This window comes from Lissotriton vulgaris, chromosome 2_1 (genome assembly GCF_964263255.1).
Source record: "Lissotriton vulgaris chromosome 2_1, aLisVul1.2, whole genome shotgun sequence".
In the NCBI taxonomy this organism is placed as follows: domain Eukaryota; kingdom Metazoa; phylum Chordata; class Amphibia; order Caudata; family Salamandridae; genus Lissotriton; species Lissotriton vulgaris.
The window spans coordinates 1,299,559,233-1,299,582,079 of record NC_141687.1 but is presented as its reverse complement, the minus strand read 5'-3'; positions in this window follow the sequence as shown (position 1 = coordinate 1,299,582,079).

Sequence of the window (22,847 nt, the reverse complement as noted above, 5' to 3'; positions counted from 1 at the left end):
CTTTTTAGAAATCTTTTGACACGTTGTGGGGTTAGTATACATATCAGCTAAATCCAGGGAGGTTAAGAATTTCTGTACATAGACGAGCCAAGGTATCTTTCTTGTGTTAGTTAAGGCCATACAGTCCTTGATTATGTCCTGGTTTAACACCGTTTTTTCCGAGCACCAGATTTTGTGCCATAGCAGGATAGGCGCAGTTTTAATTATGTCTGAGATATATACTCGTGCTAACTCGTTATGGCAGACTGTAGTTGAGATTGATCGAGGGACAGCCAGCAAAAATCTTAGAAACGAGTTCTCACTGGTTTGGATCTCACCGCAATCAGCCAGGCCCCAGATACCTGCTCCATATGTTGCGGTTGAGATACATTTGGCAGCGAATATGTCCAACAGAATTTTAACTGGTTTCCCTCCTAGTTTGACCGCAAATTTCTTTAAGGCTCCAATTTGTCTAATAAAAGCCAAATTTCGGGTGTGTACAGCATTCTTCCAGGTGCCAGTGCTGCTGAAAAGTATACCTAGATAGGTGAAAGTTTTTGTGAGACAGATCTTATTTGCATCAATGTACGTATTGCAGGAAATGTTCTTTTTGGTACTGCAACACATTGTAAAGGTTTTACTTACATTGATCTTAAGACCTCTCATGTCCATAAAAGTAGAAAAAGCGGTCAGCGCTTTTTGAAGGCCTATTTGGGTCCTGGACATAATCACGGCGTCGTCCGCGTATAAAAGAATGGGAACTGCATGGCCTTTTATTTTAGGATAATCCACATCTAATTTGGCCAGGCAGTCGGCGACGCTGTTGATGTACAGATTAAAAAGAAAGGGGGCAAGGATACAGCCCTGCCTGACCCCCTTTCTGATAGGGAACTTATTTGTACAAGCTCCATCCTTCCCGTAACGGACCTTGGCCCCGGCTCCTCGATAGAGTTCTTTGATAAAAGATAAAATGTTAGGGTCAACGCCCATATTAGTGAGGGTAGACCAAAGTAGGCTATGATTAAGACAGTCAAAAGCAGAGCTTAAGTCCACAAAGGTCATGTAAATGTTGCCTCTTTTTGCCAGCACATGTTTGTCAATGATCAGGGCTAGATTTAAACATTGTTCTACTGTCCCGAGACCAGAAACGAACCCATATTGAAATTTAGATAAAATGTTATTCTCCTGTTCCCATGTCTGTAGTTGGTTCAAAAGGACTCTCCCGGCCACCTTCATCATGGAGTCCAGTAATGAAATGGGTCTATAACATTTTGGGTCCGTTCTTTCGCCTTTTTTGAAAATGGGTATTATGATCGCTTCTTGCCATGTTGTGGGGAATCCTTTCTGGGCATACGAATTAAAAACGTTGGTAAGAATGGGTGCCCATAATTGGATGTTATCTTTGAATAGATCTATAGGGATTCCATCTGGGCCGGGCGCTTTGGCATTTGAGCTTTCAACGATGGCCATTTCCACTTCCGGGTGATTGAAGTAGATGGAGAGTGGAAACGACTCTAGGTTGTTGGTTAGCGATTCATTGTTCTCCATTGGTTCAATTCGGTCATCTAGTTTGTACAGTTCTGTAAAATGGTTTGTCCAGACATCTTCAGAGATAGCAATTTCTATACAGTCAGTAGTCCTATCATTAAAAAAGGGGGCATTCACCTCCCTCCAGAATGCCGTGTTGTCTCTTAAAGTACTGGCTTTCAGCAGGGCTTCCCAGGCCGCATTTTTTAGAACCTTTTTCCTGTTCTTGATTGCCTGTTTGTATGCGGCACGGGCGGATCTGATTTCCATCTGGTTTTTTGGAGTTTTGTTAAGGCTGGCCTTCAGGATGTCGCGAGTGTTTGAGCACTCATGATCAAACCAACCTTGATTCTTGACAGCATTGTTTTTGTTGTTATTATTACGGGTCAGATTTTTTCTAATTAATGACGCGATTTGGTCGAAGGCAGAAATAATTTCTGATGGATTAGGTGGAAGTTCCAAACAGGTCAGAAAGAGGTCAGGACCCGATTTGATCAAGTTTTTAACAAACTTCGAGGTGTCGATTTTAGCCCATTTTATGGTGTATCCATTTCTAGATGAAAGTGAAATGGTATGTGAATGAAGATTTTCCAGGTTGCTCCTGGGCTTAGTACCACAGGAGGGGGAATATATTTTAATACTGATGGGGTAGTGATCGCTCAGAACCAGCTCCTCTCTGTTGAACTCTAAGGCGTCTCCATGGTGACTGTGAGACAGGAGGAAAAAGTCTATTATCGTGAGCGAGCCCCTTCCATGGAATGTGGGTAGGAAGTCAGTCGGAGGAGAAGTTAAATCATTAAAGAAACCCAGGTCCCACTCATGTAGTAAGTTGTTCAAATGGGTTCCCGTGGTTGAATGTTCGAAGTGGGTAGTGTGTTCTCCATTTGGGGCTCTTTGGTCACAGACTCTGGTTCCACTGTATGGGCATATATGACAATTGAAGTCACCTAATATAATCAGGCGCCTGTCTGAAGAAGACCCTCCCATGCCCTTCTTTATTAATTTAGAGAGAAACTCCATAAATTTTGTTTGGTCGTCCCTCTGAGCACCATTGTATAAATTAATGATGAGAGAGTTGACAATCTCTTTCCCGGACATTATAAAGGCCTGAAGTAGGCGACCAAAAGACTTTGAGCTATGATCAGTTTGCGGGAGGACAACGCGTTCTAGTGATACATTTAATCTGTTCGAGACATATAGACAAAGGCCTCCGGAGGGTCTGCCTCTATGGGATTGGGTGGAAGGAGTGAAATGTGTACTGTAGCCATCCAAATTTACGGGTGTCAAATCCCAACATTCCTGAAACGCTAAGATGTCGAAAGTATGTATATAGTTCAGGAAAGTGGGGTCGCCTAATTTATTTGAGAGCCCGGCTATATTCCAGGATGAGATGGAGAGGTGATTGTCCTCAATGGAATGCTGTGAGGAACAGGGTGAAGGATTTCGTGCGGGTGTTAAGGGTAAAAGAGAAATCTGTGAATCATCAGTTTGTGGTCTTTCCAGCCCAGAAGGGCCATACGGCGAAGCCGGGTTTGGAGGGACCAAGGGGGGTTGGGAAGGGATAGGGAACCCATATTTACTTGACGACAGCCCTGGGCTAACAGGAGACCAGGGTGTCATAAAATTAATGTTTGCCGATAGATGGTTGTTTAGTGGTCAATCAACCATTTCGAGGGTAGAAAAATAGTTACTAGTTGGAGCCCCTCTCCACCCCTCTGCATAAGGTTGATCTCTACTGGGGTTCCAGGGCTGGTAGTCCCAGTCCCTCCTCCTATTACGCCTTTCTACTTGAGACCAGCTCCAGCCTGGTGATTGGTCCCAGTTTTGGGGGAAATCTTGTTCACGTGGAAACCTCGGGGGGTAAAAGAAGGACAGACGGTTAGTGTCTATGCTTCCCCTTCTCTCCAGGGTTGACCAGGAACATATGTAACTCACTGTCTCAGGGTTGTCAAAGTTAATGATGATGCAGTCCCGTTTTATTCTTTTTCTTGTATCCCCTATCCAGGGGACTCTTCGTACCATGGACAGTCTACTTTTGCAGTATGAAGGAAGGGGTCTATTGATCTGAAGCCACTGCATAACTTTATTTTTCAATGACCAGGTGGGTTCACTCATGTGTTCCTCCAATTCTGGTACCCCTGTAAGGATCACGGTGTAGGGGCTTGCTTCTGGGGGAAGATGGATTGGTCTCTTTGGTCCGACTAGTTTACTGGGTGCATCGGCATCCTGTTGGGCAACCGGGGGTTTAGGGGATGGGGGCTTAGGGTTCTTTCTGGTGGGGTCAGCACTTGTTGATGGTTTTCCCTGTGCTTGTTTAGTGGGACCCTTAGCGACTGTAGGAGTTGCTAAGTTAATATTCGGGGTTTTGGGTTTTTTTCCAGTAGGTTGGGGAACTGTATGCGTTGTCGGTTGGGGCGCTGGTTTTTGTACGGGGACAGCCTTAACGTGTTTAGTGGTCGTAACGACCGGTGGTTCTAAAGTGATAGCGGGAGGCTTGGAATGACTAGTAGGATTAGTTAGTCTAGCGAGCTGCTTCTCAATGTTATTTAGCGTTCGCTCGATAGGGAGTAATTGTGATTTTATGAAGTCCTTAATTGACTCGAACACTTGTGCGTTGAGCTCTAAGTGGTTGTTATTAACAATGTCGTGACTCCTATGGGACTCCTCCACTGGGGCAGCCAGGAGAGAGGAGTCATCCAAGTTGTCTGATAGTGGGTGTCTTGTGTTCTTTGGAGGGTTGAAACGTAGGGGTTTTTTAGACCTAGTTCGCTTCGGTGGACAGTGTTGCTTGGTCTTAGATGTTACCCCTGCGCTGGCTTGTTTGGGGATAGCACCCTCCTTGGACACCTTTTCGGGTTTTGGGGGTGAAGTTACGGCTGCGGGTGGGGACAAGGGTTGGGACTCTGTCAAAGTAAGCGGCACAGTTTGAGTGGGGCTAATCACCAGGGTAGGTGTTTTCTCCAAATCATTCATCGAGACTTCACCTAATGAGAGGTGTGTGACTGATAAGTCGACGCTCATTGGGATGGTATGGAGTTCTGCACGAATTTCTTGTAATAATGGAGCGTTAGTTCCCTGGTGAATCGGTGTTTTAGCTAAGGCCAAGAGGCCCATAGAGGACCTTCGTGCTGCAGCGAGGTCCTGGGAAACACGTCTTTCAAGCAGGACAATTCCCTGGTTGATGGCATCGTTGGCTTTGGTAATGAATTGATCAATTGGACCAATTACCTCACCAGCACCATGAGCCGTCTTGTTCCTCATAGCCCTGGTGGTCATTGTTGACGATAGGCACCCGTAGGTTGAAGAAATGGAGCAGTAATGGTGATGAACTCCCAGAGTAGATGGTATTGTACAGGGCGGGGATGAAAATTAAAAGGGATTGGCCCAGACCAGACTTAACCAGGCTTGAACGGGCTTAAACGGGCCCGCCCTTGGCCCGGGCTGCGTCCCGCGCGCGTCCCGCGATGCGCGTTGTAGCCCTTGCTTTTGAGTCTGTAAGGAGGGGGCGGGGCACTGGGAGGGGGCGCGGCACCCTCGGGAAGAGGAGACAGCTGGTGTCAATAACGCTGTCCCTCGCAGTCCCGGGGCCGCGCCTCTCACCTCCTCTGCGGCCTCGCTGTTCTTTTCTCCTTCCTCGGCGGCAGTAGACTTTGGCAAAGAGTTCAGCTACTCCAGTAGCGAGTGTCAAGCAGGAAAGTGCTGGGAACACCTCTGTGTACGAGCGGCTCCCGCGAAGCGGGGGCCGCGAGAGGTTATGAACGCCTGGGGGCGGGGCACTGGGAGGGGGCGCGGCACCCTCGGGAAGAGGAGACAGCTGGTGTCAATAACGCTGTCCCTCGCAGTCCCGGGGCCGCGCCTCTCACCTCCTCTGCGGCCTCGCTGTTCTTTTCTCCTTCCTCGGCGGCAGTAGACTTTGGCAAAGAGTTCAGCTACTCCAGTAGCGAGTGTCAAGCAGGAAAGTGCTGGGAACACCTCTGTGTACGAGCGGCACCCGCGAAGCGGGGGCCGCGAGAGGTTATGAACGCCTGGGGGCGGGGCACTGGGAGGGGGCGTGGCACCCTCGGGAAGAGGAGACAGCTGGTGTCAATAACGCTGTCCCTCGCAGTCCCGGGGCCGCGCCTCTCACCTCCTCTGCGGCCTCGCTGTTCTTTTCTCCTTCCTCGGCGGCAGTAGACTTTGGCAAAGAGTTCAGCTACTCCAGTAGCGAGTGTCAAGCAGGAAAGTGCTGGGAACACCTCTGTGTACGAGCGGCACCCGCGAAGCGGGGGCCGCGAGAGGTTATGAACGCCTGGGGGCGGGGCACTGGGAGGGGGCGCGGCACCCTCGGGAAGAGGAGACAGCTGGTGTCAATAACGCTGTCCCTCGCAGTCCCGGGGCCGCGCCTCTCACCTCCTCTGCGGCCTCGCTGTTCTTTTCTCCTTCCTCGGCGGCAGTAGACTTTGGCAAAGAGTTCAGCTACTCCAGTAGCGAGTGTCAAGCAGGAAAGTGCTGGGAACACCTCTGTGTACGAATCTGTCAAGCCATTTACCCTTTCACCCATCTAGCCATTCTTTCACTTACTCCTTCATTCACCCTTTTAGTCATTCATCCTCCCTTTCTCTCTCCATCCCCTTTCACTTATCCATCCATCCATCCTTCTACCCACCCACCCATCTACTCTTCCATTCACGAATCCATCCATTGGCCCTATTACTTATCAATCTGTTCTCTCATCCATCCACCCTTTCACTTCTTCACTCATCTATCCATCCTTTTGTCCATCTACACCCTTTCACTCACTCATCAATCCTTACATCCACCCTTTAACTTATCCATCCATCCACCCTTTCACTTATCAATTCATCAATCCATCCATCCTTTCACTCATCCATGCACCCATTCACTCACCCATTATCTACCCTTTCACTCATCCATCCATCCTTTCACACACCTATCCACCCTTTTAACCCTCCATCTAGCCTTCCAACCATACATCCATCTAGTTACCTTTTCTCTCGTCCATACTTCCACTCACTCATCCATCCACCCTTTCTTTCATTATCTATCCATTCACCCTTTCATTCATCCTTTCACTAATCCATCCAGCCATTCACACATTCCTTTACTTATTTACTCACCCACCTTATCACATGAGCTGAGCCTTTGTCTGCAGAGTTGCAGACAGAAGAGGCCCATCAAGAATTTCAACCCTGCTGTAGTTCCTAAAGCAAGGGGTGGGGTGGGGGAGGGTTCACTATGCCCCTGCACATAGGCAATCTGAAAAATGAGAAGTAATGAGTTAAGAATGATGCACAGTGCCAGGATGTGAGGTGACTTTAACATGGTGTTGTTTCCAGGGCTTTAAGTGGTGTAAAAAAAACTGGGTGGGGGTTTCTTCAAAGGGGGTGTTCAATGTAATTAAGGGTGTGATTTAAAACACCTAGGCAAAAAATCTGTGCTTAGCATAGTGTTTCGCGCGTCTGGTATTATGTTGTTTCTGTCATTGCATCCAGATATATAATATAGAAAGTATCATTACACCAACAACAAGCCAGGACTATTGGCTTTGTCAATGGTTGTTAGTTGCTTAAAATAAAAAAGCAGTCACCATGGCTTTGTTAAATATAATATTGAAAATACTTAATTTCTAAAATGATGATAGTGAAAAAAAATAACCTGTTCTTTTTAACTTGTTTTACATGCTTTTTAAAATAAACTGTTCTCTGGCGTTGCAGCATGGGCGTTTTACCTTTTATCCAACAGAATGCCGTGCTGTACACTGAGGCAGGAGGAGGCCGCCACATGCTGTCACACCCCAGTCTGTCCCATTGTCATTCTGTATGTGGCAACTAACAGGCATACAGAATGACAATGGGGGGGGGTGGGGCTGCTCTTGTGCTTCAGGAGGAGTGCGAGGCGCCAGCGTCAGGGGGTTGAGGCTTCTCACAGGGGAGCAGTGCTGCTCCCTGTGATGGCCAAAATTACGGACAAAAGGCGTCCGTAAAAGGGATCCTCACGGACAATGGACGTGAGGTCCCAATTACGGACGGTCCGTGAAATTTACGGTTGGTTGGTCACCCTAGCTTGGGCCGCTGTTGCTCACCACGCTCACTTGTGCCGGCCGTGCCTGAGATGCATGCTTGGCTGGATTGATGATCTCTGTGTCTATACATGGATGCATAGCTGGTGGGTTGGCTGTGTGTACAAACAGTCATGAATGAGTCATTAGACTGGAGGTTGCAGGTGGCTACTTGGATGGATGCAAGCATGGGTAATTGTGAGAGGATAAACCCATTGTGTGGGTGGATGAGATGGATCTATGCATAAAGTGGGTGGGGGGATGGATGCCTAGGTGTGGGTAGATGGGTGATAGGTGTAGTTAGATGTATGCCTTGGGTTGAAAGGAAAGGTAGATGTGTGTTCAGGTGAATATGTGCAGGTAGATGGGAGAATGGACCCCATATGGAGCAAACAATTGTTGTACTATTACTTCTGAAAGCTCTGTCTGTGCCTTACATAGTCTGCTGCACCTACAATAGGAGTGTAGCCTGCTCCGTGCGATCCATATAGCTGCACATAATCATATACATCAGCTCCTCAGGTCGCAGTTTTTCCAAATATTATTTTGCAGATAATAGGTGATAATATTCACTGCTTGTTTGACACTAATTTAAAACCTAACAAGAGCACAAAGCTCCAAACAAACTCACCTGACTGCTGCACCCATAGAATTGGCTGTGTGCTAGGATATTGGTGAAGCAATATATGTCATGAAAAGCAGTAGCAATCAACCATTGGCTGATGCATGTGGACAGGTCACTATGTACACGTTTGAATGGCACTAAGAGCAGCCAATGGCTCTTGTGGGCAAACCTGTTGCCCATCAATCTGTACAGACTGATTAAGGCCTGTGAAATAGGTACATTTCTTTGTTATTCCATTTTCAAGCGAAACGTATTGCACTTCCTTCTGGGCTCAAGCCATTTTCTCGTATTCAAGTTATCATCTTATTCAAGTAGGGAAGTTCATGAATATTAGTTAGGAGCAGCAAAGAATAGCATATGCTCTCAGGGTCATGAGTATAGTGGCAGTGAGAGAATGTAACAGCAGTCTAACAGCTTTCCTCCCATTCTAAACTCTTTGCTCACCCTTTATCTGCACAACAGCAGATGGGAAGTCGTGGAGGGACGAAGGCAGTACAGGGTTAGCCTTTTAATTTCATCAAATTCAAAGGGTATTTTATTGTATTTGTTATTTAGTATACCGCTTTCCATACATATCACGTTTCTTAAAGCACTTTTATTTATAGATGTTGGACTTTTGGTAATTCAGAAATGTTTACCAGCACATTGTCCCGAAAAACAATTTTTGTAATGCAAAAATGTACTTGCGTATATTTTCGCATGACATAATTTAAAAGTGCACAGGTACATTCAGCTATTATTTTCTTCCATGGTGAAAACCAATCCATTATTCCCCTCAATCGTAGGAGATTTATTTTTACACCCCTAAAAAAGGATTTCCTACTGCACTTGACAGAAGTGAATTGATTATGTTTTCCAGAATACCATATGGTTGGAGGGGAGCTTTTCAGAAATCAAAATTTGACAGATTTTAAATGTTTGCGAACTCACAGGAGATTCCCATCCATTATTCCCACCCTGTACTGCCCATTCCCCACCCTTACTCGAAGATATACTGACAGTTGTTGTAGTACATAAATCCAAAGAGTATCCAAAACCAGTTTCTCTAAATCTAAAAATTAGTTTTGTAGTCGAAAATAAGAGTTTTTGCGTGCGTAGTTCTGACTTGCGTTGAGTATTGTCCCCAATTTTCATTATATAAATGATTTAGATCACGTGAATGAGAAGTTCCCTAAACATGACTCGCACAGTCCTGACTCATTCATGAGCGTCTCAGTAGGTCACTCCTGCTGAAATACAATCCCCCAGGAGCATCAGGGGTTTCTTCTGGGAACCCAAAGTATATTTATTGAAATAAAAACGTAACCCACAAGCATTAACCCCCGTGCTTTATTATTCAGATGGCTTCATTTTCTAGTGTCCTGTCATGTCTGATTGATTGCTTCTTAAGTAGTGCATTAAATAAATATATCCCTAAGGAGTGTTACGTTGAACTATTATTCTCTTGAACTCTTAACACAATTACGTTTGAGTTCTTGTTTGCTTTAAGTTTGAGTGGTGCTGACATGATGGTGAAGTGTTCCATAGCCAGGTCATCGTTTTAATCGTATTCCAATTGTGCTTCTATAAACACAGGACATGAAAGAGCAGCCGCCACAGACAAATAAATGCTACTTCAATACTCATGCACTAAGACCAGGGCTTGACTGGGAAACAAACAAGCAATGGCAAAGCCAATAGATCTCGCCTATGTAAAAGCTATTGGTTTTGCCAATATGTTTTAGCTATGTTGTACACCAGCGTGGTTGTTATTCAGCATGGCTAAAGTTAGTGGGGCGAAGGAACGTGGCATGGAGGGGAATAGCATAAAGTGAGTAAAGTAGCATTTTATGGAGTGAGGTGGAGTGGTGTAGTGGAGAGTTAAGTGGCTTGGAGTGGAGTGAACCGGAGTGTCCTGGAGTCTCATGGAATGCTGTGGAGTGTTGTGGAGGGAGTAGAGTGTTGTAGAGTACAAGGGCATTGAGTGTTGTAGAGTGGATTGGCATGGAGTATCGTCGTAGCGGTGTAGAGCCGAGTGGAGTGGCATAGAGGGTGTTTCTTTGAATGGAGTAGAATGTTGCAGAGTAGAATGGCATAGGGCAGAGTAGATTGGCGTAGAGTGGAATACTGTCTGAGGTTAGAATGGCATAGAATGGAGTATAGCATTTCAGAATCGAGTGGCGTAGAGCAAAGTGGAGTGGCATAGAATTCCATAGAGTGGAGAGGCATAGAGTGGAGTAGTTTGTTGTAAAATAGAGTAGAGCGAAGTGGAATGGAATGGAGTGGCATAGAGGGAGTTGGGTACAGTGATGTAACATGGCATAGAAAGTTGTGTAGAGTAAATTGGCATAGAGTGCAGTGATATAGAGAAGAGTGGCATAGAGAAAAGTTTGGCAGAATAGATTGCAGTGGCGAAGAGTGCAGTGGCATATAGTGGATTGTGTCAGAGTAAAGAGAAGTGGCGTAGAGTGGAGTGGTGCTGGGTAGAGTGCAGTGGTGCAGGGTAGAGTGCAGTGGCGCAGGGTATAGTGGTGTACATTGCAGTGGAGTGAAGTGCAGTGGTGCAGAATAGATTAGAATGGTGGGGAGTGGTGTAGAGTGGAGTAGAGCCTAGTGGTGTAGAATGCATTGGTGTAGAGTGCAATAGAGTGGTGTAGATTTAAGTGGTGCAGAGTAGCGCACAGTGAAGTAGGGTACAGTGGAGGAGAGTGCTGTTTTGTGGAGCATGGCAGAGTGCAGTCGCGAAGAGTGTAGTGGCATAGCGTAGCGTGGTGCAGAGAGCAATAGCGTAGAATACAGTGGCATAAAGTGGAATGCTGCAGAGTAGAGTGGCATAAAGTGAAGTGGCGTAGAATGGAGTGGTGCAGAGTAGAGTGGAGTAGTGCAGGGTAGAGTGCAGTAGCATCAAGAGTAGTAGCATAGAGTGTATTGGGGTAGAGGGGTGCAAAGTAGAATACAATGGCATAGAGTGCAGGGGCAGAGAGTACAGTTGCAGAGCAGACTGTCATAGAGTATAGCGGTGTATAGTTAAGAGGCGTAGAGTGCATTGGCATGGATTGCAGTGGCATAGAGTGGTGCATAGAAGAGTGACGTAGAGTGCATTGTCAGATAGTGCAGTGGCACAGAGTTGAGTGGCAAAGAGTGCAGGGTCAGAGAGTGCAGCGTTGCAGGGTATGCTGTTATAGAGCACAGGGGTGCACATTAGAGTGCTGCAGAGTGTATTGGTGTGGAGTGGTGTAGAGTAGTGCAGAGTAGAGTGGCATGGAGAGCAGAGGCATAGAGTACAGTGGTGCAGAGTAGAAAAGAGTGGCTTAGAGTAGAATGGCACCGAGTGCAATGGCATATACTGCAGTGGCGTAAAGTGTTGCAGAGTAGAGTATAGTGGCACAGAGAACAGTGGTGTCGGGTAGTTGGTGTAGAGTGCATGGGCTTTGAGTAAAGTGGTGTAGAGTGCATTGGCGTAGAGTGTAGCCGTGCAGAGTAGAGTGCAGTGGTGCAGAGTAGAGTGAAGTGGCACAGAGTGCAGTGGTACAGAGTATAGTGCATTGGCATAGAGTGCAGTGGGATAGAGTGCAGTGTTGCAGAATAGAGTGGCATACAGTGGAATAGTGAAGAGTGCAATGACGCAGAGTAGTGAGGGGTAGAGTGCATTGGAAAAGAGTAGAGTGGTGTGGAGTAGAGAGGCGTTTGGTGAAGTGGCTTAGAGTGGAGAGGTGTAGAGTAGAGTGCAGTAAAACAGTGTGGAGGGACGTGGTGGGGAGTGGTGCAGAGTAGAGTGGAGTGGCATAGAATGGAATATGCATGGTATGGTAGCACACTTTCATTACAGACAACACATCTTCGATTAAAATCATCATTACATTTGCACAGACATATCGTTTTAAAGATAAAAGAATACAGCACACAAACGATATTGTGCTGAAATGTCATCACCTAGTGTATTGATTTGTTTCGATCATTTAAAAATATTTGTTTCCAGCACACTTCAGAATGACCAAATAATGTGCCTTATATGTGCTTTCCTAATTCTGAAGTATCTGCACAGTTTATTTACGGGCATTTACATGTTGTTGTGTGCTAGAAAAGAGAAATAACATCCTACAGCCTTCTTCAAGCATTCCCAGGAGGCAGCATAATTGTCACATTAATCTTCTCACTTTGAAGTCAGAGAAAGAAAAGTAAACACCAATCTCCCTGGAAGACAGAGAGTGACATTTTACCTCATGAATGAACAGCAAGTGTGACAAGATAAGAACATGATTTAAAGGCCTGTTTGGAGAACTCAAGCACTGGTGGAGAATATAGTAAATAGAGTTTGAGCAAGGGAAGGGACAAACTCGAGCTGCACAGCCTAAAAACAAATAAAGCCAGCAAATACAAGCAATTGTGAGTTACAAACCACAAAGCCAATGGCAAACAACAGGAGGAGTGCATTCCCAGGGAACCTTTCCTAATGTCTCAAAAATATTGTTAGTAAACTAGACTGTTGTTTGCGATTTTAGATTCCGATTGAATTTCCCGATTCATGCCCTTATATAGGTACAATACGCGTTGCCCTTATTAAGGTATAGAAATCCAGTCCTTATTAAGGCATAGCCCATGCTGCCCAAATACAGGCATGGCTACTTCCATCTGTTCATCAATGTCACAACGATTTTTTTGGAAAACCAGACTCTTAAGCTGTTAGGGACTTCCCCTTGCTTGAATATTGATTTCTCCAAGAACTCAGTTATTATACATGAACATCTATTCCTTAGGGGTTCATTCATTTTTTATTTTTTTATTTTTTTTGAAGACGTTTATTAATGTTCAAGGGTGCAGTACATATAGCAAAGTCTACAACCCAGCGGGCCGGCTGCAAATGAACGGTGAATCGTGAGGGTGCTGGTCAGCATAAGAGGGTGTGCCATCGCGCCCCTTGAGTCCCTGGTGCACTAGGACATAGATAGTATAGTCTCATTACCTCGAATCAAGAAAAGAAAATGTCCAGAAATGACGTCTTACTTTTCCATTTTTTCTAGAACTGGGCCGTGAAATCGGCAAACTTAAACAAAACATTTCGTATCGGTATGTCCCAATGTTCCTATCGTAACTTCACCACTTAAAGTCTGTCCCACTTGCACGGTGTCAGTGGGAGACACCTCTAATCGGTGTGGTATTTGTCGTTATTGTTACAGTACATCAGGAGATCAGAGGTGTGCATGCGCAGGTGTTCTCGGACTCAGAGTGGGTCAGCTCCTTTGGGCCATGGTATGTCGCCGGTCGCCGGCCTGGTTAGTGGAGCATGTGGCAGTCAGGTGGAGTGGCCTCGCTGTCGGTGTAGCAAGCGGCGCCTACGCCTGCAGTCGCCGCCTGGGGCGCCTCTGACGGCTGCCACCCTCCGTAGCTTGGGGGGTTGGGGAGGCCGCCGTCGGCGAGCAGGGGTCCGATACTACAAACATGTGAACATATATGTGAAAGGGGGGGGGTGGAGGGTACTCGCGGGGGCGGTGTCTGCAGCTCTGTGTTTGGGGCTCAGTGCTGGGCAATGACCGCTGGTGGGCGCCCGCGTGGGCGTCAAGCCGTGTCTGAGGTCTACGCGCTGGGTGATTCTAGTCGGTGTCGGGGGGGGGGCGGCGCCACATGCGGTGGTTCCTGCGATAGTGCAGTAGCCTCTGTGACCCACCTCCTGTGTCGCTTATTCTACGTGAGCCCCCTAACAGCGCCCTCCCCCTGCAGGGACCCCAGGATGCCATCCCAGAGCTGTGCTATCGGGAACTGCCTCAGGCCCGCTATCTCTTCCCGGTGGAGCGCCGTGCCTTCCGCCCTGGCCCAGTTAGTAAAGGACATGAACCAGTGTTTCGGGGTGGGCGGTTCCCGCCGTTTCCAGTGTCGTGTGAGCAGCCGTTTGGCCGTGATAAGGCCCAAATCCCAAAACCGTGCCTGTGTTTTGTTCAGCTTGGTTCTTTTATAGAGTCCGAGAATGCACGCCTCCCACGTGTCTGGCAGACCTGGGCCCGTGCTGTGATTCAGGAGTGAGATCACCTCCCCCCAGTACGCGGTCAGGGTTGGGCAGTGCCAAAGCATGTGCAGGATATCTGCGCCCAGCAGGTCACATCTGGGACAAACGGCAGTGTCGATCGCGAAGTATCTGTTTATTCTATCCGGCGTTAGATATGCCTGGTGCAATATGTACAGTTGGATGATACGGAAGCGGGAATTGCGGGGGACATTCACGGGACTAGCTAGTACTAGGTTCCACTCCTTATCTGTCCAATCCCTCCCTCGGTGCGTCGCCCATTTAGCCCTGATCTGCTGTGTGGGTGTTTGCGCGTGGATGAGAAGCGCCTGCGCTAGCCAATGCGTGATATGCGAGCCTCTGCCCATCACATGTAGATATTGGATCAGGTGATGCATCGGCGGCTCATCCTGGATGTCACCCCAGGAGTCAGTGTATTACCGCAGTACTGACGCATGGAATAGGAATTGCCCGGCCGGGAGTCCCGTGGTGTCCGATAGTTCCGCAAATGGGAGCAGGGCCCCGTCAGCGTACAGGTCACCCATGGTCTCTACTCCAGCTGCGTTCCAGTGGTCTAGATTGCGCGGCATAACCATCCCGCTCCTCCTGGGGGTGCCCAGCAGGGGGAGGGCAGGAGCATATGGTCTGACATTTTGTGTCAGCTTCAGGCTGCGGAGAAAGCATTTGCGGGCCACGGCCATTTGCAAGGGCAGAGGACGGGGTCCTGTGGTCAATGGGTGAAACAAGGCGCATACCTGGGGGTGGGTCCATTGAAAGTCCGCAGTGGCCGTATCGTCTAGATGCGTATCGCTGAGCCAGTACTTCACCCATTGGAGCTGTGCAGCTAGGTAATACAGCTCCATATTGGGGACAGCCAATCCTCCCTCCGCGGTCGGGGAGTACAGTTTGGCCAAAGCCACTTGTGGTCGTCCCGTGTTCCAGATCAAGCCGCGAAGCATTGATTCCAGGTCGCGGAATATCCGCGTGGGGACATACGTGGGGATGTTCGCAAAGTGGTAGAGCAGCCTAGGGAGCGCTATCATTTTAGAAAGGGCTATTCGACTGGGCACGTTCAGCGGTAGAGTTTTCCAGAAGGACATCTGGGCTCGCAGGGAGGAAATGGCGCGCACCAGGTTGCCCTCTAGTATGTCCTGTGGGTCTCTATAGATGTGCAGCCCTAGGTATTTAAACGTGGTCGGGTACCAAGCGAGCCGGGCTCCTCCAAGATGCACATCGCATTCCTCCTGGTCGCGACTGAACGAGTATACCCCGGACTTGGCCCAGTTGACTCTGAGGCCCGAGACCTCTGCGAAGGTCTGGAAGATGTCCGATAGCTCGGCCGGTACCGCAGTGAGGTCCCGCACATAAAGCAGCAGGTCGTCTGCATAGAGGGAGACCGTGTGCGTTCCGTCAGCCAACGGGATCCCCCATTCCGCTCCTCTGTCCCGTAGCAGAGCCGCCAGCGGTTCAATGGCTAAAGAGAAGAGGAGGGGTGACAAGGGGCAGCCTTGCCTGGTGCCTCTGCGCACCCCGATCTTCTCTGACAGCAGCCCACCCGTCCTCACTCGGACACTGGGTCTCTGGTAGAGCAGTCCGACCATGTCTGCAAAGGCATCTCCCACCTCGAATCTGTCCAACACTGCTCCCAGGTACGGCCATTCTACTGAATCGAAGGCCTTCTCCAGGTCCAAGACCAGGCACCCCGATCTAGGCCAGTGCGTCAGAGCCGCTTCCTGAATCCGGAAGAGGCGGCGTAGGTTACGAGACGTGCTCCACGCCGGCATGAAGCCGTTTTGATCCGCATGCACCAGCGCTGGTACCTCCAGGGCCAGGCGGCGGGCCAGGAGGGAGGTGAAGATTTTATAGTCAGTATTCAGCATGGCCAACGGCCTATAGGATCCCATGAGTGCGCCATCCCTGCCCGGTTTCAGCAGCGAGACCAGATTCGCCTCGTTTAGCGAGTCTGGGAGCGCTGATTCCTCCATCGCAGTATGGTACAATTTGAGCAGCTCCGGAATCAGCGTGTCCGAACACGCCTTAAAGAATTCGGCGGGTAGTCCATCCGGGCCAGGTGATTTGCCGTTGGACAGTGCGAAAACGGCCTCACGTATTTCTTCCGAGGAGAAAGGCGCCCCCAGGGCGTCTTGCTGCGAGCCTATAAGGGAGGGCAGCGGGATGTCTGCCAGGTATTCTGCTATGTAGGCCGCGGAGACTCTCAGTTGCGATTTGTATAGCGCCCGATAGTGCCCCACAAACGCCTGATGTATCCTGATTTGGGTGTACACTAGCTCTCCCTCAGCCGTACGGATGACAGATACTGGCTCCGTGCGTTCCTCCTGCCTGACTAACCAGGCCAATAGCCTGCCGGGCTTGTCACTGTGTTGGTGCACTCGCGCCGAATGGGCCGCAAAGTTGACGTGTCGCAGCCGTTCCAGGAGTGTGTCGTGCTCCGCCCGGGCCACCTGCAGCCGGTCTCCCGCACCTCCCACCGCCTCCTGTTCCCTGCCAAGTAGGTCCGCTTCCACCCTGCCCAAGTCCTCCTCCAGCTTCCTCCATATGCTCCCCTGAGTGCTCAAGCAATGTCCCCTTACCACCACCTTGAGTGCGTCCCACTCTACTCTCGGGGAGGACGCTGTACCTGAGTTGTCAGTGAAGTATTGTGCTACGCAGGCCTGCAGGGAGTCTCTAAAGGGGCCATCTAGCAATAATTCAGGTTGCAGTCGCCATGTGGGGATTGGTGGGTGCGGGCGTTCCCAAGCCATGTGTAGTGTGTGGGGGTTGTGGTCCGAATGTGTCCGACCCAGATAGTGAGAGTCAGTGATATGCAGCAACATTTCCGTTGACACCATGTATCTGTCAAGGCGCACGTGTAACGCATGCGCTCCCGAAAAGTAAGAGTACACCCTAGTGTCAGGATTGTGCGCACGCCATGCATCTTTCAAATCCCACTGTGTCGCCCACTGTGTGAGTGCCCTCGTGGCCCCCTGGGATGCCGCCTCTGGCCTTGGCGGGACCGAGCGGTCCAGCACAGGGTCCAGTACCGTGTTATAGTCGCCCCCTAGTATCCATGGGACGCCGTGCCAGGGCGCCAATCTCTCCGAGACACGCGCCAGGAAGGTGCCCTGATCCGTGTTTGGAGCGTAAATGGACGCCAGGACCACCGGCTGCCGTCTATGCGACCCTTCACCAGGACATACCTCCCCTCCGTATCTGTGTGAACTTCCGACATCACGAAGGGGGTTCCCGGCTTTACCCATAGCAACGCTCCGCGGGCGTATGAGGAGTATTCAGTGGCATACAGTTGTCCCCTCCATCTCCACCTCAGCGCTGTCACCTCCGCCCCACTCAGGTGTGTTTCCTGCAATAGCGCTACTTGCACGTTCTGCCTCTTCAAGTAGGAGTAGATTTGATACCTGCGCGCGGGTGTGTGCATACCTCTAATGTTCCATGTGCATATTTTTATGGCAGACATTTTGGCATTACACAGTCCCCCCCGACATTCCCAATAGTAGCGGCTCCACCAAAGGCCCCAGCAGCGGCCCTCCCAGCTCTCCCGTTCCCACCCCCCACAGTACACTCAGCAAAGTCCGGGAAAACATTAGGACAGGGAAAAAAAACAATGAATAACAACAACCAACAGCGGGCTATCCCCACTAAAATACCAAAAGGGCAGTGGCGGAACGGGCCACCGTCCACGCTCTCAAGGGAGAGGAACATTCTTACTTGTCTAAGGGGCAGTGCGTGCTAAGCACAAGTTCGGCAAAAAGGATATACAGTCAGTTGGTGGAAGCAGGTCGCTTCCCTGAGCCATGCAATACAGGACGTTAGTGGCCACCCACTGCAGTCCGGTGCTCCAAGTAACCCTTCCTGTGTGTGGCCAGGTGTGGATGTGTACTGAATGACCACCCCTTCAGTGCCCTCCCTGCTTACCGCTGGTGCCATAGGGCAGTACTCACTGTTCCAGGTGTCCACAGTTCGGTCAGCCAGCAGGTGGGGTGGGGGGGGGGGGAAGGTGGCCTCAGCAGTGGCGGGCGCCAGTCGCGCATCGTTGTCCAGTTGACCACTGCCAGCCCACCCTCGTTGCGGCAAGATCAGTGCAAACATCACCTGTAGAATCAGTGGATCAGGTCAGAGGTTTGCGGCGTGACGATGGGCAGTTCCACCGAGATCTGCGAGTTCGGGATCCCGTATATGGCCTCGTCGTCGTCGCTAGGTACCGGCTGTTGGCCGTCCTCCTGGGCTGTCTCTTGGGAGGGTGGGTTGCTCATTTGGGAAACCTTCTGTAATGCATCGCGTTGTTCTTGGAGCATCTGGTCCAGTGTTGGAGAGTGTCTCGCCCCTTCCTCCGCGTGCTAGGACTGTTGTGTCCTGTGTCTGCGGCGGCGTCGCGGTCCTCGTGGCCTGGTCCTCGCCTCGCCTCCGCGAGAGTGCTTCGGTGCCGTGTCCGTGCCCCCGTCCAGCCACTCGCTGGCCTCCACGGGTGTGTTAAAGAAGTAGGTGCTGTCTCCCGCCACCACTCTCAGCTTGGCGGGGAATAGTAGGGAGTACTTGAGGCCCGCAGTGCGTAGCCTCCTCTTCACTTCCATGAAGTCGTGCCTCTGGCGCTGTACCTGGATAGTGTAGTCGGGGAAGAACATGATCGACGCATTGTCTATGCGTACCTCGCCCAATCGCCGTGCCTCTCGCAGTACCGTGTCTCTGTCCCTATAGTTCAGTATCCTGAAGAGCAGCGGCCTCGGGTTGGCGCCGGTGGTATAGGGCCTCGTTGGCACCCGATGCGCGCGCTCCATGACGAAGTGCGGTGACAGCGAGCCTTCGGGCAGAAGTGTCCGCAGCCAGTCTTCCACATGTTCAGCCAGGCGGGCCCCCTCCCATTTTTCAGGAACCCCCACGAGTCTAATGTTGTTGCGCCTCGCCCTCCCTTCCGCATCCTCGGCCCTGTCCTCCAGGAACTCTACTCTGTTCAGGAGGTCCTGCACTTGCCTGTCTGTCTGAGTGACCTTGGGCTCGATCTCCTTCACTGCGCCTTCCAGGGTCTTGGTTCGGTCGGACAGTTTCCTGTGGTCATCACGCAGGAGGGTCAGGTCCACAGCGACCCCATCTATTTTGGACTCCAGAGAGGTTCTAGTTTGCTGGAGGGACTGCTCCATTCGTTCCATCGCTGCCAGCACGCTGTCGAGCCTCGCGGCCAGTTGCTCGGCGGCCATTTTGTGTATCTGTCTGCCCGTCTTCCCCTTCGGCGGGGCCCCACCAGTCCCTGTGCGGGTCCGCACACCTCCGGACATGTGTGGGTGGCGCCTGTCCGGCAGGGTCGTCCCCCGGTGCTACTCCAGTGACGGTGTCCCCTAAAGTGCTCCTGGGTTGGGGCTCTGCGGGTGCCAGCTGTTCTCTCAGGTAGGTCGCCGTTGTTGCCCCCGTGGGGGGGGGGGGGGGTCCTCCAGGGAGTGTTTCGCCCTACCGCCCCGTGGCTGCGCCTCACCGGCTCGGATGTAGCAGTGGCCGAGGGGGCGTGAGCGACACGTGTGTCCGCGTGGTCTGGGCAGGTCGGTCAGGGCCCGGTCTTCTCTTCACTCATGCCCCACTGTCTCTCCGGCCGCCTTCACCTCCCTGGGGGGGGGGTCTGCAGGAGCGCCCCTCCGTGTGTCTCCAATGCGGGGGGGAGGATGGCTGACCTGTCTCCGGTGGTGCGCCGCCCCCCGGTCAGGGTTGCAGGTCCTCAGCGTCTGGCTCGGGGGCCGCTGCCTCCTGCCGGCCCCTCGGTGTCCGCTTCAGCGTGGTGGGCACCCCTGGCGGCGCCGGTTGCTGTGTGGTCCGCCATTAGGGCAACCGCCGTCGCCTGCGTCCCCCTCGGGTCGATCACCGCCCCGCCGTGCCTCACCTTGGTCGGGGCAGGTCGTGAGAAGGGGCCTCGGCGCAGACGGGGGGGGCCTGCTCACCCCGTCGCCCAGGCTCGTCCCTGGCAATCTGCGGCAGTTCAGGGCATCCTCCGGACCACTGGCGGGTCCACCTGGCAAGGCAGTGTGCAGCCCGTGAGGCCCGGGCAGCTCGGCGAGGGCGGGCCGTCGGGCCTGTCTTCTGGGCCCAAGCCCCGGTCTGTCCTGAATGCGCCTCCGGCCCGGGTGCGCCCTGTCCCGCAGGAGGGCTGTAGGAGAGGTCGGGGTCGGCCCCGTCGGGTCTCGGGATCAAGAGTCCGCCAGATGTGTCGTGGCGGGTTCCGGGGGGGTCCGCTCGAGGTTTCGGGCGGCCACGTCCAAAATTGCCGGATAATTGGCTCAGGGAAGGGGAGCCGGTCGCGGAGCTCTACCCAAGAGCGTCCGTCGCCATTGCGTGCTTAGCCACGCCCCCCTTAGGGGTTCATTCATGATGTTCATATGCCCAACTTTATGTCAAAGCGATACAAAAGGGGATGATGGACGGAGCGTTTGAGCAAATCAAACACTCACCCCCAGTCAACTGATCTGGGTTTAATCCATCACCATTCTTTAGCTCACTCAGCCACCCAATCAATCAATCAATCAAAGCATTTATATAGCGCACTACTCACCCAGAGGGTCTCAAGGCGCTTAGGGGAGGGGGGGTTCGCTACTGCTCGAACAGCCAGGTCTTGAGTTGCTTCCTGAAGGCGAGATGGTCCTGGGTCAGGCGGAGGTGCGTCGGGAGGGAGTTCCAAGTCTTGGCGGTGAGGAAGGAGAAGGACCGTCCCCCTGTGGTGGCTCTTCAGATGCAGGGGACGGCGGCGAGGGCGTGGCCGTTCGATCGAAGCAGGCGTTTGGGAGCGTAGAAGTTGAGGCGGCTGTTGAGGTATCCTGGGCCTTGGTTGTGCAGGACTTTGTGTGCGTGGGTGAGGAGACGGAAGGTGATTCTCTTGTTGACCGGGAGCCAGTGCAGGTCTCTCAGGTGTCCGGAGATGTGGCTGCGGCGGGGGATGTCCAGGATGATTTGTGCTGAGGCGTTCTGGATCCGCTGGAGTCTCTTCTGGAGTTTGGCGGTGGTTCCGGCGTAGAGGGAGTTGCCGTTGTCCAGGCGGCTGGTGACGAGGGCCTGGGTGACCGTCTTCCTGGTCTCGGTGGGGATCCACCGGCAGATCTTTCGTAGCATGCGCAGGATGTTGAGGCACGACGAGGAGACGGCGTTGACTTGTCTGGTCATGGAGAGGGAGGAGTCCAGGATGAAGCCTAGGTTGCGTGCATGGTCAGTTGTTTTGGTGCGTTGACTAGGGCGGGGGCCACCAGGAGTCGTCCCAGGCGGAGGGTGATGATCCCAGGATGAGGACTTCCGTCTTGTCCGAGTTCAGTTTCAGGCGGCTGTTCTTCATCCATTCGGCTACCTCTTTCATCCCTTCGTGTAGGTTGGCTCTGGCGGTGGCGGGGTCGTTGGTGAGGGAGAGGATCAGCTGGGTGTCGTCGGCGTAGGAGATGATGTTGAGGTTGTGCTGGCGTGCGATGTCTGCGAGGGGGCTCATGTAGACCTTGAAGAGGGTTGGACTGAGCGAGGAGCCTTGAGGAACGCCGCAGATGACTTCGGTGGCTTCTGATCTGAACTGAGGGAGGCGGACTCTCTGTGTCCTTCCGGCGAGGAAGGAGATGATCCACTCCAGTGCCTTCTCTTGGATACCGACGTTGCTGAGGCGCTGCACTAGTGTACGGTGGCAGACAGTGTCGAAGGCCACGGAGAGGTCTAGGAGGATGAGGGCTGCTGTTTCTCCGTTGTCAAGCAGGGCTCGGATGTCGTCGGTGGCTGCGATCAGGGCAGTCTCGGTGCTGTGGTTTGCCCGGAAGCCAGACTGCGAGAAGTCGAGGGATCCGTTCGTCTCGAGGAAGGCCGCCAGCTGCTTGTTGACAGTCTTTTCGATGACTTTTGCAGGGAACGGGAGCAGCGAGATGGGGCGGTAGTTCTTGAGGTCGGTGGGGTCGGCTGATGGTTTCTTAAGTAGAGGGCTGAGTTTGGCGTGCTTCCAGCTCTCCGGGAAGGTGGCGGTGTCGAAGGAGGTGTTGATGAGGTTCCGCAGGTGGGGTGCGATGACAGCGTCGGCCTTGTTGAAGACGTGGTGAGGGCAGGGGTCGGTCGGGGATCCGGAGTGGATGGAGTTCATCGTGCGGACGGTGTCTTCGGTGCTGATCGGGGTCCAGGCGCGGATGGTGGTGGTGGGGGTCGGTGGTTCGGTCGTGACATGCGTCGGTTGAGTGCTGAAGCTGTTGTGTATGTCCGCGATCTTGTTGTGGAAGTAGGAGGCGAGGGAGTTACAGAGGTCTTGCGACGGGGTGATGTCGTTATTTCCGGCGTTGGGGTTGGAGAGCTCTTTAACGATGTTGAAGAGTTCTTTGCTGTTGTGTGCGTTGTTGTCCAGTCGTTCCTTGAATGCAGTTTTTTGGTGGCGGGGATCAGTTGGTGGTGTTTTCGGGTGGCGAGCTTGAGGGCAGTCATGTTGTCCGGTGTTGGGTCTCTGGGCCAGGCTCTCTCGAGGGCTCGGCACCCCAGTTCAGACATGGCCATATGCAAATCAGTCTGACCCTGTGCCTCATGGGAACAGTCCAGCCCGAACTGCCAAGCCATGTCTTCCCTGGAATGGAAGCAAGCATCCTGGGACCGGTTTCGGATTCATAATCTTCATCAGCCAGGCTATCTTGAATCCAGTGGCCAAGTGAGCAAGGGACTCACGTCTGAGCATACCCTGCCAACTT